Source organism: Triticum urartu, chromosome 7 (genome assembly GCF_003073215.2).
Source record: "Triticum urartu cultivar G1812 chromosome 7, Tu2.1, whole genome shotgun sequence".
Lineage (NCBI taxonomy): Eukaryota > Viridiplantae > Streptophyta > Magnoliopsida > Poales > Poaceae > Triticum > Triticum urartu.
Window position 1 is genome coordinate 76,264,864 of NC_053028.1, and position 16,290 is coordinate 76,281,153.

The following is a 16,290-nucleotide window of genomic DNA, read 5'->3' on the forward strand; positions in this document are numbered from 1 at the left end:
ACATGCACTAGTTGCATAAGGTGGCTAGCGGGTGTCTGTCTCTCCTACTTTAGTCGGATCGGATTCGATGAAAAGGGTCCTTATGAAGGGTAAATAGCAATTGGCATATCACGTTGTGGTTTTGCTTAGGTAAGAAACGTTCTTGCTAGAAACCCATAGCAGCCACGTAAAACATGCAAACAACAATTAGAGGACGTCTAACTTGTTTTTGCAGGGTATGCTATGTGATGTGATATGGCCAAAAGGATGTGATGAATGATATATGTGATGTATGAGATTGATCATGTTCTTGTAATAGGAATCACGACTTGCATGTCGATGAGTATGACAACCGGCAGGAGCCATAGGAGTTGTCTTAATTTATTTATGACCTGCGTGTCAACATAAACGTCATGTAATTACTTTACTTTATTGCTAACCGTTAGCTATAGTAGTAGAAGTAATAGTTGACGAGACAACTTCATGAAGACATGATGATAGAGATCATGATGATGGAGATCATGGTGTCATGCTGGTGACAAGATGATCATGGAGCCCCAAGATGGAGATCAAAGGAGCTATATGATATTGGCCATATCATGTCACTATTATTTGATTGCATGTGATGTTTATCATGTTTATACATCTTATTTGCTTAGAACGACGGTAGTAAATAAGATGATCCCTCATTACAATTTCAAGAATGTGTTCTCCCCTAAGTGTGCACCGTTGCTAAAGTTCGTCGTTTCGAAGCACCACGTGATGATCGGGTGTGATAGATCCTTACGTTCACATACAACGGGTGTAAGACAGTTTTACACATGCAAAACACTTAGGGTTAACTTGACGAGCCTAGCATGTGTACAGACATGGCCTCGGAACACAGAAGACCGAAAGGTCGAGCATGAGTCGTATGGTAGATACGATCAGCATGAAGATGTTCACCGATGTTGACTAGTCCGTCTCACGTGATGATCGGACACGGCCTAGTTGACTCGGATCATGTAATCACTTAGATGACTAGAGGGATGTCTATCTGAGTGGGAGTTCATAAGATGAACTTAATTATCCTGAACATAGTCAAAAGGTCTTCGCAAATTATGTCATAGCTCACGTTTCTGTTCTACTGTTTAGATATGTTCCTAGAGAAAATTTAGTTGAAAGTTGATAGTAGCAATTATGCGGACTAGGTCCGTAAACTGAGGATTGTCCTCATTGCTTCATAGAAGGCTTATGTCCTTAATGCACCGCTCAGTGTGCTGAACCTCGAACGTCGTCTGTGGATGTTGCGAACATCTGACATACACGTTTTGATGACTACATGATAGTTCAGTGCGTAATGCTAAATGGTTTAGAGTTGAGGCACCGAAGACATTTTGGAACGTCGCGAAACATATGAGATGTTTCGAGGGCTGAAATTGGGATTCCAGGCTTGTGCCCACGTCAAGAGGTATAAGACCTCCGACGATTTTCTTAGCCTACAAACTAAGGGAGAAAAGCTCAATTGTTGAGCTTGTGCTCAGATTGTCTGAGTACAACAATCGCTTGAATCGAGTGGGAGTTGATCTTCCAGATGAAATAGTGATGGTTCTCCGAAGTCATTACCACCAAGCTGCTAGAGCTTCGTGATGAACTATGATATATCAGGGACATATATGATGATCCTTGAGATATTCGCGATGTTTGACACCGCGAAAGTAGAAATCAAGAAGGAGCATCAATTGTTGATGGTTGGTGAAACCACTAGTTTCAAGAAGGGCAAGGGCAAAAAGGGATACTTCATGAAACGGCAATTCAGCTGCTGCTCTAGTGAAGAAACCCAAGGTTGAACCCAAACCCGAGACTGAGTGCTTCTGTAATAAGGGGAACAACCACTGGAGCAGAATTACCCTAGATACTTGGTAGATGAGAAGGCTTGTAAGGTCGATAGAAGTATATTGGATATACATTGTGTTGATGTGTACTTTACTAGTACTCCTAGTAGCACCAGGGTATTAGATACCGGTTCGGTTGCTAAGTGTTAGTAACTCGAAATAAAAGCTACGGAATAAACGGAGACTAGCTAAAGGTGAGCTGACGATATGTGTTGGAAGTGTTTCCAATGTTGATATGATCAAATATCGTACGCTCCCTCTACCATCGAGATTGGTGTTTGCGTTGAGCATAGACATGATTGGATTATGTCTATCGCAATACGGTTATTCATTTAAAGAGAATAATGGTTACTCTGTTTATTTGAATAATACCTTCAATGGTCTTGCACCTAAAATGAATGGTTTATTGAATCTCGATCGTAGTGATACACATGTTCATGCCAAAAGATAGTAATGATAGTACCACCTACTTGTGGCACTGCCACGTAATCATATCGGTATAAAACGCATGAAGAAGCTCCATGTTGATGGATCTTTGGACTCACTCATTTTTGAAAGGATTGAGACCATGTCTATTGGTGTATATGCATGAAGAAACTCCATGCAAATGGACCGTTTGGACTCACTTGATTTTGAATCACTTGAGACATGCAAATCATACCACATGGGCAAGATGACTGAAAGCCTCGTTTTCAGTAAAATGGAACTAGAAAGCAACTTGTTGGAAGTAATACATTTTGATGTGTGCAATCCAATGAGTGCTGAGGCATGTAGTGGATATCGTTATGTTCTTACTTCACAGATGATTTGAGTAGATGTTGACTATATTTACTTGATGAATCACCAGTCTGAATTATTGAAAGGTTCAGGTAATTTCAGGGTGAAGTTGAAAGATCGTCATGACAAGAGGATAAAATATCTATGATATGATCATAGAGATGAAAATCTGAATTATGAGTTTGGCATAGAATTAAGACATTATGGAAATTGTTTCACAACTAATACAGCCTGGAACACCATAGTGTGATGGTGTGTCCGAACATCATAACTGCACCCTATTGGATATGATGCATACCATGATGTCTCTTATCGAATTACCACGATAGTTTATGGGTTAGGCGTTAAAGACAACCACATTCACTTTAAATAGGGCACCATGTAATTCCGATGAGATGACACCGTATGAACTATGGTTTAGAGAAACCTAAGATGTCATTTCTTAAAGGTTTGGGGCTGCGACGCTTATGTGAAAAAGTTTCAGGCTGATAAGCTCGAACCCAAAGCGGATAAATGCATCTTCATAGGACACCCAAAACAGTTGGGTATGCCTCCTGTCTCAGATCCGAAAGCAATAAGGGATTGTTTCTAGAATCGGGTCCTTTCTCGAGGAAAAGTTTCTCTCGAAAGAATTGAGTGGGAGGATGGTGGAGACTTGATAAGGTTGTTGAACCGTCTCTTCAACTAGTGTGTGGCAGGGCACAGGAAGTTGTTCCTGTGGCACCTACACCAATTGAAGTGGAAGCTTATGATAGTGATCATGAAACTTTAGATCAAGTCACTACCAAACCTCATGGGATGACAATGATGCGTACTACTTCAGAGTGGTACGTAATCCTGTCTTGGAAGTTATGTTGCTAGACAACAATGAACCTATGAGCTATGGAGAAGCGATGGTGGGCCCGGATTCCGATGAATGGCTCGAGGCCATAAAATCCGAGAGAGGATCCATGTATGAAAACAAAGTGTAGACTTTGGCAGAACGACTCGATGGTCGTAAGGCTGTTGAGTACAGATGGATTTTAAAAGGAAGACGGACAATGATGGTAAATGTCACCATTAAGAAAGCTCGACTTGTCGTTAAGATGTTTTCCGACAAGTTCAAGGAGTTGACCACGATGAGACTTCCTCACTCGTAGCGATGCTAAGAGTCTGTTGGAACTATATTAGCGATTACTACATTATTTATGAAATCTTGCAGATAGGATGTCAAAAAAACATTGTTTCCTCGACGACTTTTCTTGAGGAAAGGTTGTATGTGATACAACCGGAAGGTTTTGTCAATCCTGAAAGATGCTGATAAGTATGCAAAGCTCCAGCAATCCTTCTAAGGACTGGAGTAAGCATCTCAGAGTTGGAATGTATGCTTTGATGAGATGATCAAAGATTTTGGGTTTATACAAAGTTTATGAGAAACTTGTATTTCCAAAGAAGTGAGTGGGAGCACTATAGAATTTCTGATGAATATATGTTGTTGACATATTGTTGATCAGAAATGACGTAGAATTTCTGGAAAGCATATAGGGTTATTTGGAAAGTGTTTTTCAATGGAAAGCCTGGATTAAGCTACTTGAACGTTGAGCATCAAGATCTATAAGGATAGATCAAAACGCTTAATGGTACTTTCAAATGAGCACATACCTTGACATGATCTTGAAGGTGTTCAAGATGGATCAGTCAAAGAAGGAGTTCTTGCCTGAGTTGTAAGGTATGAAGTTAAGACTTAAAGCTCGACCATGGCAGAATAGAGAGAAAGGACGAAAGTCGTCCCCTATGCTTAAGACGTAGGCTCTACAGTATGCTATGCTGTGTACCGCACCTGAAGTGTGCCTTGCCATGAGTCAGTCAAGGGGTACAAGAGTGATCCAAGAATGGATCACAGGACAGCGGTCAAAGTTATCCTTAGTAACTAGTGGACTAAGGAATTTTCTCGATTATGGAGGTGGAAAAAGAGTTCGTCATAAAGGGTTACGTCGATGCAAGCTTAACACCTATCCGGATAGCTCTGAGTAGAGATACCGGATACGTATAATGGAGCAACAATTTAGAATAGCTCCAAGTAGAGCAGTTATTTGGAATAGCTCCAAATAGAACATGGTAGCTGCATCTAGGAGATGACATAGAGATTTGTAAAGCACACACGGATCTGAAAGGTTCAGACCCGTTGACTAAAACCTCTCTCACAAGCAACATGATCAAACCCAGAACTCATTGAGTGCTAATCACATAGTGATGTGAACTAGATTATTGACTCTAGTAAACTCTTTGGATGTTGGTTACATGGCGATGTGACCTGTGAGTGTTAATCACATGGCGATGTGAACTAGATTATTGACTCTAGTGCAAGTGGGAGACTGTTGGAAATATGCCCTAGAGGCAATAATAAATTAGTTATTATTATATTTCCTTGTTCATGATAATCGTTTATTATCCATGCTATAATTGTATTGATAGGAAACTCAGATACATGTGTGGATACATAGACAACACCATGTCCCTAGTAAGCCTCTAGTTGACTAGCTCGTTGATCAATAGATGGTTACGGTTTCTTGACCATGGACATTGGATGTCATTGATAACGGGATCACCTCATTAGGAGAATGATGTGATGGACAAGACCCAATCCTAAGCCTAGCACAAGATCATGTAGTTCGTATGCTAAAGCTTTTCTAATGTCAAGTATCATTTCCTTAGACCATGAGATTGTGCAACTCCCGGATACCGTAGGAATGCTTTGGGTGTGCCAAACGTCACAACGTAACTGGGTGGCTATAAAGGTACACTACGGGTATCTCCGAAAGTGTCTGTTGGGTTGGCACGAATTGAGACTGGGATTTGTCACTCCGTGTAAACGGAGAGGTATCTCTGGGCCCACTCGGTAGGACATCATCATAATGTGCACAATGTGATCAAGGAGTTGATCACGGGATGATGTGTTACGGAACGAGTAAAGAGACTTGCCGGTAACGATATTGAACAAGGTATCGGGATACCGATGATCGAATCTCGGGCAAGTGTCGTACCGATAGACAAAGGGAATTGTATACGGGATTGATTAAGTCCTTGACATCGTGGTTCATCCGATGAGATCATCGTGGAACATGTGGGAGCCAACATGGGTATCCAGATCCCGCTGTTGGTTATTGACCGGAGAGTCATCTCGGTCATGTCTGCATGTCTCCCGAACCCGTAGGGTCTACACACTTAAGGTTCAATGACGCTAGGGTTATAAAGGAAGTTTGTATGTGGTTACCGAATGTTGTTCGGAGTCCCGAATGAGATCCCGGATGTCACGAGGAGTTCCGGAATGGTCCGGAGGTAAATATTTATATATAGGAAATCCTGTTTCGGCCATCGGGACAAGTTTCGGGGTCATCGGTATTGTACCGGGATCACCGGAAGGGTCCCGGGGGTCCACCGGGTGGGGCCACCTGCTCCGGGGGGCCACATGGGCTGTGGGAGGTGCGCCTTGGCCTACATGGGCCAAGGGCACCAGCCCCAAGAGGCCCATGCGCCTAGGGTTTTAAGGAGGGAAGAGTCCCACAAGGGGAAGGCACCTCCTAGGTGCCTTGGGGGGGGAGGGAAACCTCCTCTTGGCCGCCTCCCCTTTCCCATCTAGGGCTGCCGCCCCCCTAGGGGTGGGAACCCTAGAGGGGGCGCACCCTCCTCCCTCTCCCCTATATATAGTGAGGCATAGGGGCTGCTCATAACACGCGATTTGATCTCTCTCATTGGTGCAGCCCTCCCTCTCTATCTCCTCTCCCGTGGTGCTTGGCGAAGCCCTGCAGGATTGCCACGCTCCTCCATCACCACCACGCTGTTGTGCTGCTGCTGGATGGAGTCTTCCTCAATCTCTCCCTCTCTCCTTGTTGGATCAAGGCATGGGAGACATCGTCGGGCTGTACGTGTGTTGAACGCGGAGGTGCCGTCCGTTCGGCACTAGGATCTCCGGTGATTTGGATCACGACGAGTACGACTCCATCAACCCCGTTCTCTTGAACGCTTCCGCTTAGCGATCTACAAGGGTATGTAGATGCACTCTCCTTCCCCTCGTTGCTGGTCTCTCCATAGATAGATCTTGGTGACACGTAGGAAAATTTTGAATTTCTGCTACGTTCCCCAACAGGAAGGGTTGCGCCCCCTCCTTTCTTCTCTTCTCTTTTCCCTTTCCTTCTCTCCTACTCCTACTACTTGGAAGGGCTCCTAGTTCTACTAGGAAAGGGGGAATCCTACTCCCGGTGGGAGTAGGACTCCCCTAGGGCGCGCCATAGAGGGCCGGCCCCTCCCCTCCTCCACTCCTTTATATACGTGGCTAGGGGGCACCCCATAGACACAACAATTGATCCCTTGGATCTCTTAGTCGTGTGCGGTGCCCCCCTCCACCATAATCCACCTCGGTCATATCGTAGCGGTGCTTAGACAAAGCCCTGCGTCGGTAGAACATCATCATCGTCACCATGCCGTCGTGCTGACGGAACTCTCCCTCAAAGCTCGGCTGGATCGGAGTTCAAGGGACGTCATCGAGTTGAACGTGTGCAGAACTCGGAGGTGCCGTGCGTTCGGTGCTTGATCGGTCGGATCGTGAAGACGTATGACTACATCAGCCGCATTGTGCTAACGCTTCCGCTTTCGGTCTACGAGGGTACGTGGACACACTCTCCCCTCTTGTTGCTATGCATCACCATGATCCTGTGTGTGCGTAGGATTTTTTTTTTGAAATTACTATGTTCCCCAACAGTGAGTCTCTCTCAAAAGGTGTGTATAGCAAGGATGGTTGTGGTAAACTAAAAAGCAAAGACTCAAATCATACAAGACGCTCCAAGAAAAACACATATCATGTGGTGAATAAAAATATAGCTCCAAGTAAAATTACCGATAGACGAAGACGAAAGAGGGGATGCCTTCCGGGGCATCCCCAAGCTTAGGCTTTTTGGTGTCCTTGAATTTTACCTTGGGGTGCCATGGTCATCCCCAAGATTAGGCTCTTGCCACTCTTTGTTCCATAATCCATCAAATCTTTACCCAAAACTTGAAAACTTCACAACACAAAACTCAAAATAGAAAATCTTGTGAGCTCCATTAGCGAAAGAAAACAAAACACCACTTCAAGGTACTGTAATTAACTCATTATTTATTTATATTGTTCTTAAACCTACTGTATTCCAACTTCTCTATGGTTTATAAACTCTTTTACTAGCCATAGATTCATCAAAATAAGCAAACAACACAAGAAAAACAGAATCTGTCAAAAACAGAACAGTCTGTAGTAATCTGTAGCTAACACAACTTCTGGAACCCCAAAAATTCTAAAATAAATTTATGGACGTGAGGAATTATATATTAATCATATGCAAAAATAATTAACTAAATAGCACCTTCCAAATAAAAATGGCAGCGATTCTCGTGAGCTCTAAAGTTTCTGTTTTTTTACAGCAAGATCAAAAAGACTTTCCCCAAGTCTTCCCAATGGTTCTACTTGGCACAAACACTAATTAAACACAAAAAACACAACCAAAACGGAGGCTAGATAAATTATTTATTACTAAACAGGAGAAAAAAAAATCAAGGAATAGAAATAAAATTGGGTTGCCTCCCAACAAGCGCTATCGTTTAACGCCCCTAGCTAGGCATAAAAACAAGGATAGATCTAGGTATTGCCATCTTGGGTAGATAATTATTCAATGAGACACCTATAGCTCTTAGGAGTTCCTTTCTTTTTATTAATTATCAAACTCCTAGGCACAAAATCAAGAAAATCATTTGTAGCAAACGGTTCCTTAAAGATAGCAAAAAGATTGGGATGAACACTTATTGATTTTAAATCCGCAGTTTCCTTACTAGAGTATTCACCCTTATTTTTAGGAACATAAACAAGCTTGGAAATTTTAGTAGGAGGATTTGGAGTATTTTTAACGGAAGAAAAGGAGGACCCCAAGTTTTTTTTTTGAAACTAAAAGAGGACCCCAAGTTGGTGATAATTCCCTCAAGTTTATCGATTCTAGTAGAATCTTGATCTATTCTTTCATTAACTATGGGTTCTTTTTCCTTAAAAAATTTCAGAGTAACTCCCACCTTAGATCCAAATTGGGTAATTTGGTTGTGGATCTTTGATGTCTACTACACAACATTCTTCTTGTAGACGTTGTTGGGCCTCCAAGTGCAGAGGTTTGTAGGACAGTAGCAAATTTCCCTCAAGTGGATGGCCTAAGGTTTATCAATCCGTAGGAGGCGTAGGATGAAGATGGTCTCTCGCAAGCAACCCTGCAACCAAATAACAAAGAGTCTCTTGTGTCCCCAACACACCCAATACAATGGTAAATTGTATAGGTGCACTAGTTCGGCGAAGAGATGGTGATACAAGTGGTATATGGATAGTAGATAATGGTTTTTGTAATCTGAAAATATGAAAACAGCAAGGTAACTAATGATAAAAGTGAGCACAAACGGTATTTCAATGCGTTGAAACAAGGCCTAGGGTTCATACTTTCACTAGTGCAAGTTCTCTCAACAATAATAACATAATTGGATCACATAACTATCCCTCAACATGCAACAAAGAGTCACTCCAAAGTCACTAATAGCGGAGAACGAACGAAGAGATTATGGTAGGGTACGGAACCACCTCAAAGTTATTCTTTCCAATCAATCCGTTGGGCTATTCCTATAAGTGTCACAAACATCCCTAGAGTTCGTACTAGAATAACACCTTAAGACATAAATCAACCAAAACCCTAATGTCACCTAGATACTCTAATGTCACCTCAAGTATTCGTGGGTATGATTATACAATATGCATCACACAATCTCAGATTCATCTATTCAACCAACACATAGAACCTCAAAGAGTGCCCCAAAGTTTCTACCGAAGAATCATGACGAAAACGTGTGCCAACCCCTATGCATAGGTTCATGGGCGGAACCCTCAAGTTGATCACCAAATAATACATCAAGTGAATCACGTGATATCCCATTGTCACCACAGATACGCAAGGCAAGACATACATCAAGTGTTCTCAAATCTTTAAAGACTCAATCCGATAAGATAACTTCAAAGGGGAAACTCAATCCATTACAAGAGAGTAGAGGAGGAGAAACATCATAAGATCCAACTATAATAGCAAAGGTCACGATACATCAAGATCGTACCACCTCAAGAACACGAGAGAGAGAGAGATCAAACACATCGCTAATGGTACATACCCTCAGCCCCGAGGGAGAACTACTCCCTCCTCGTCATGGAGAGCACCGGGATGATGAAGATGGCCACCGGAGAGGGATTCCCCCTCCGGCAGGGTGCCGGAACGGGTCTAGATTAGCTTTCGGTGGCTACGGAGGCTTCTGGCGGCAGATCAAACTCCCGATCTATTGTGCTCCCCGATCGTTTTTGCGTATATGGGGATATATAGGAGGAAGAAGTACGTCAGGGGAACCACGAGGGGCCCACGAGGGTGGAGGGCGCGCCCAGGGGGTGGGCGCGCCCCCTGCCTCGTGGCTTCCTCATTGCTTCCCTTACGTGGACTCCAAGTCTCCCGGGTTGCTTTCCTTCCAAAAATAAGTTCTGTGAAGTTTCAGGTCAATTGGACTCCGTTTGATTTTCCTTTTCTGCGATACTCTAAAACAAGGAAAAAACAGAAACTGGCACTAGGCTCTAGGTTAATAGGTTAGTCCCAAAAATCATATAAAATAGCATATAATTGCATATAAAACATCCAAGGTTAATAATATAATAGCATGGAAGAATCAAAAATTATAGATACGTTGGAGACGTATCAATCTTTTTATCCAAATTCTCAATCAACTCTACAGTAGCAACTTTATTCTCAATAATTTCAAGCCTTTGCATCACATGTTCCAAAGTTAACACAGTTCCATTAACCAAAAGAGGTGGCGATCCAAACAAATCTATCATAACATTATAAGAATCAAATGTATGGCTACCCAAGAAATTCCCTCCGGTAATGGTATCAAGAATATATCTGTACCAAGGAGAGTGCCTACATAAAAATTGCGGAGAACAACGGAAGTGGATTGCTTCCTGATAGATCTATTTTGAGCATTGCAAATTCTATACCAAGCATCTTTTAGATTTTCTCCCTCCCATTGTTCAAAATTAAGAACTTCATTCTCGGGAGACAACGGAGAAGATAGAGGACTAGCCATAACGACAAGGCAAGCGAAAAAGAGGTGAACGCAAAAAGAGAGGGCGAATAAAATGGCAAGGGTGAAGTGGGGGAGAGGAAAACGAGAGGCAAATGGCAAATAATGTAATGCGAGGGATAAGAGTTTGTGATGGGTACTTGGTATGTCTTGACTTGGTAACGACACCAGAAATGACTTGTTGTCGGGAATCAAATCTTGACTTGACTTGGCGCGAATCTCCCCGGCAACGGCGCCAGAAATCCTTCTTGCTACCTGTCGGTGTCAAAACCGGTGGATCTCGGGTAGGGGGTCCCGAACTGTGCATCTAAGGCGGATGGTAACATGAGGCAGGGGACATGATGTTTTACCCAGGTTCGGGCCCTCTTGATGGAGGTAAAACCCTACGTCCTGCTTGATTTATTCTTGATGATATGAGTATTACAAGAGTTGATCTACCACGAGATCGGAGAGGCTAAACCCTAGAAGCTAGCCTATGGTATGATTGTATGTTGTCCTACGGAATAAAACCCTCCGGTTTATATAGACACCGGAGGGGGCTAGGGTTACACAAGGTCGGTTACAAAGGAGGAGATATACATATCCGTATTGCCTAGCTTGCCTTCCACGCCAAGTAGAGTCCTATCCGGACACGAGACGAAGTCTTCAATCTTGTATCTTCATAGTCCAACAGTCCGGCCAAAGGATATAGTCCGGCTGTCTGGAGACCCCCTAATCCAGGACTCCCTCAGTAGCCCCTGAACAAGGCTTCAATGACGATGAGTCCGGCGCGCAGTGTTGTCTTCGGCATTGCAAGGCGGGTTCCTCCTCCGAATACACCACGGAAGAATTTTGAATACAAGGATAGTGTCCGACCCCGCAAAATAAGTTCCACATACCACCATAGAGAGAATAATATTTCCACAAATCTAATCTGCTGACATGTTTTGGCAACATGACATTATGCCATGGCCCGGTGATTATTCGAACCGTTTCCTTTAACTAGCCCCACACATAAGCAGTTTCTTGACATGTCTTGTCAACGCAGAGATCGTGTCCCCCTTATTACGGGATTCTCATCAATACGGGCGTGGGTAACCCAACCGCGCCATTGATTACAGCGCTTGGGGGATAAGCGAGTTTTATCAGGCTAGTGGGAGCGCATAGTTTCGACCGCCCTTATAAAGGGACAAGGTTTAACCTTTTTCTACCCACGCCTTCTTTCTCCTTGCTCATCCATTCTTGTGCACTCAAGCTCGAATGCCCAAGTCCACATCCTTCTCCTCAACCTTCTCCAAACATGTCCGGAGCGGGAGGCAAGTGGATGGCGTCCTCTGTCACGGAGGGACACATCAAAAAGATGCGCGGGGCTGGATACCTAGCCGCGAATATCGCGCATCGGCTGCCTGCTGCGGGGCAGATCGTCCCTACCCCGGAACCTCATGAGAGGGTAGTTTTCCTCCACCGCTTCCTCCGCAGACTGGGGTTTCCCCTCCATCCATTCGTCTGTGGTCTCATGTTCTACTACGGGCTGGACTTCCATGATCTGGCCCCAAACTTCATCCTCAACATTTCGGCGTTCATCGTCGTGTGTGAGGCTTTCCTCCGCATCCGGCCCCACTTCGGCCTGTGGCTAAAGACCTTCAATATCAAGCCGAAGCTGGTGGGAGGCCAACAAGCAGAATGCGGCGGAGCCATGGTGGGCAAGATGCCCAATGTTATATGGCTTGAAGGCTCCTTCGTGGAGACCATAAAGGGGTGGCAATCGGCGTGGTTCTACATCACCGAGCCGCGCGACACCAACTGGGTGGCGGCCCCCGAGTTTCGATCCGGAATCCCCACGCGGCTCACCTCCTGGAAAGAGAAGGGCATGTCCTGGGGTTCATCGGTGGAGCTGTACGGACTCCAGAAATGTATCCAGAATATGGCGGGCAAGAAGCTCAAGCTTGTCAACATAGTCCAGGTCATGCTCATCCACCGGATCCTCCCGTGTCAACAACGGGATTTCAATTCGTGGGAGTTCTACCCGGCCCAGCACCAGACTCTGAGCGAGCTCTTCGACACGACACACAAGGATGTCTGGAGGGTGCTGTTCAAGGGCGCCGAGGTCCCTCCCTCTCTCATCGAGGACCGCGGGCTAAGCGCGAAGCGCCTAGCACATTCAGTGAGTTCTACACATCTGGTAGGATATTTATTTCCCCTAGCTTAACCATGTGCGGGGTCTGAGCTCCATGCCTTTGACAGAACTGGGTGGAGACGTTGGGGCAGATTAACTGTCCGACCCCTCTGCTCGAAGACACTGCGGACGCTCTCCTGACGGAGATGCTGACTCCGGCTCCTTACAAGGTGCCAGAGAAGACCAAGAAGGCCAAGGGAACCCGAAAGAGTTCCTGACGCCAGGTGTTATCGGACTCATCATCCGATAACTCCGTGACGCACTCCTCCCCCGAAGACGAGGAGGAAGATGAAGATGCTCCCCCTCCAGTCAGGGGAGACAAGAAAAGGAAGGCCGCCCCAACCGGGGGGGGGGGGGGCGAAGGGTCCAAGAAGGGAAGGACTCTCCTTCCGGACTACTCCACCACCGCCGCCGAAGGCGAAGACGAGTGGCTGCTCAGGGCCAAGCCCCTGGCGAAGTCGTAAGTATTCGGATGCCAAAGTAACTCATAGCATACCTTTGTCGCATTGCTTCTCCTAACGCCGAATTATGATTATGCAGACCGCCACGAGCCCGTATCGACGTATCGTCGGACGGCTCCCTGGGCTCGTCGGATATGGATAGCGATCCACTTCCGATCGGCACCTCCCCTTGCCCTACGGACAACGCCGAGGTATTGTCTCAAGAGGCACCGGGTCGAGGGGAGACAGTCCTGGAGGCGCCTCGAGGCGACCTTCCGGATTCCGGGAGCAGAGGGAGCAAGGCTCCCGAGGGCTCCGAGTTCGGCCCTCAGCCGAACACCGCACCGGAACCTCTAGTGGTTCCAGACTCAGGCAGGCGGCCTCCTTCCAAAAGGGGCAAGACGCCTGTGCCGGTGACCTCTGTCCATCCAGAGGCATCGGACAATCTGCTGGGAGTGCTTCGCAGCGCTTCCATCGACGAAGAGCACCGCACTATTATGAGTGCGGTGATCTAGAAGGTTCAGTCCGCCAAGAGCGGACTGATTGAAGCCTGTGCCAGCCTTCTGACAGGCTTTAAGGTAAGTATTTGAAATATAGGAAAAATATTACCGCATAGACAGTAGCCCCTGATGCTCTGTTCGGTGTTCATAAAGAAAAGCCGAACAGAGGATCAAACAGTATCGCAGGAGTCTAATATAAGTATGTCTATATGCGTATGCAGGCTTCGCTGCTGGCCTCTGCCGCACTGACTGCGGAGGTCGCCGCACTGAAGCAGGACCTCGAAGGGTCCAAGGAAGAGCTCGGCCTTGCCAAGAGGCAGCTCGAGGAGAACAAAGGTAAGTAGTACCTAGTCTATGGATATATATAAAAAGAATGCGATTGCAAAATGACAGGATCATCGTAAATTTGCCAGGGGCCACGACCGAGGTGGCGACCCTGAAGCAAGCGCTATCCGAGGCCGAAAACAAAGTGGCCAAGGAGCGCACCGAGCGGGAAAGGCATGAGGCACGTGTGGGCGAGGTGCAGCAAGAGCTCCATGCTCTCATGACGAAGCACGAGGCGTTGGAGCTTGACTTGAAGACGCAAGAGTCTGAGCTTGCCACGACCCTTGAGAGTACAAAGAGTGCCAAGGCCGAAGCCCAAAAGGCCCTCCAGGAGATTGATGCGATGAAGAAGATAGCGGCGGGTAAGGCATTCTATATGCAAAGCAAGCATGTGAAAGTGAATTACTTGTTACTTACCCGAATCCGGAGCTCTCCATGAGCATTCGCAGATTTGCCCCGCAGCGTGTCGGATGCCGCACAGTTTTACCAGGCCGAGGAGGGAAGCTCAACGGAGAAGCTGTTCTGGTCTCAGTATACTGGGACCGAACACCCGATGCCTCTGAGCGACCAACTGAAGCAACTGGTCGAGCTGCACAAGGCGGCCGAACAAGCCATGAAGGGCTTTATAGTCCGGATGTGGCCTGGCGACGCCCTTCCCAACAGCTACTTCGGCCTGGTGAGGCGGCTTGTGGATGCCTGCCCACGGTTGGAAGTCATCAAGCGGTCTGTCTGCATCGAAGGTGCACGCCGGGCTTTCGCCCATGTGAAGGTGCAATGGGCCAAGATGGACGCCGTGAAGCTGGTGAAGGAAGGGCCGCCACAGGGCAAGGAGCATCGCCACCCCGAGATGTACTATGAGGGTGTCCTGAAGGGTGCCCGTCTCGTAGCGGACGAGTGTGCAAAAGATGTAATATTTGAATGAACTTGCTCATGTAATCCTGTATTATGAAAACTTGTTCATATGCGCTATGCAACGCTTGTCTGAATTTAAAATATTACCTTCTGTTCAGCTGTTTATCAAATCTGAGAGATGGCTAGTCATCAGCTTCTGCCCCCACGCCATGAGTGCTGGGGTGTTCGGGATAAACCTGAGCACTCTTGTTCCCATTGTTGGGTCCTTCGAGGGAGGTGCTCAGCACAACGAACAAGGCAATCGGACTATAATGCGTTATCACTCTCACTTAGCCATAGAATTCTATAATTTTAAATTTCGGCAAAGCCCCTAGTATTCGGAAGGCCGAATTCGGGGCGCGATACACGCCTTAAGCCGGACAGGGCCGACTCCTCGCTCTAAGCGGCATAAGTCTTTAGGGACTTGAAACCTCTCGAACGGCGACCAGTCTCTCGCCTTATCATGACAGTCAGTTTTAGCTTTGTCTACTGAGGTGCTTAGCCCAGCAGAACCTGGGCATAATCGCAGTAGTTCTCCCAGGGCTACCTTAGCCGATATAGCAAAACGTAAGGTACCAAAACGTGGGAGCCGGGCAAACCCAACTATTGACCCAAGACATGATTCAGAGCTGATGCATATAATGCTATAAGTTCGGGGTGCCGCACTGTCGAAAGTGTTCGGACTTCTCACGCCGTATTATGGGGTATGCTTAAGCCCCTAGCGTATTGGCCGTACCAGAGTGTACGGGTGCTAGATGTCGTGAATGAACATATATATAAAAAGGAAGAATGCAATAATAGTCTTAATGCTATGTATTGTTTATTCAAAAAGGTGCGTTGAAGAAGAATGTTACAAGTAGTGCGATAAGAAAAAAGTAGGACTGTTTGACATGTCCCTTCCAAGGGCAAGCTGAGGAATAGTATTAAAGCAAATATTTCACTCGTTATCGTAATCCACCTGGGAGTTCCGTGGTGTGACGTAGCTTTTTCCCTCCTTGGTTGCTGCATCATGTGTTCGACAATCATGCTGCCGGACCGGGTTTCCAGAGATTAAAGTCCTGAAAGAGAAAAATAACAAAGCGGGAAGCCCCTAGTGCGGTTTAAGCCGCGACTTGGGGCGTGCCGCAGTCGTGCCCCCCTCCCCGCCTGTGCCCATGGTATTTTTAATGTGTAATTATGTACGCGTGGCACGG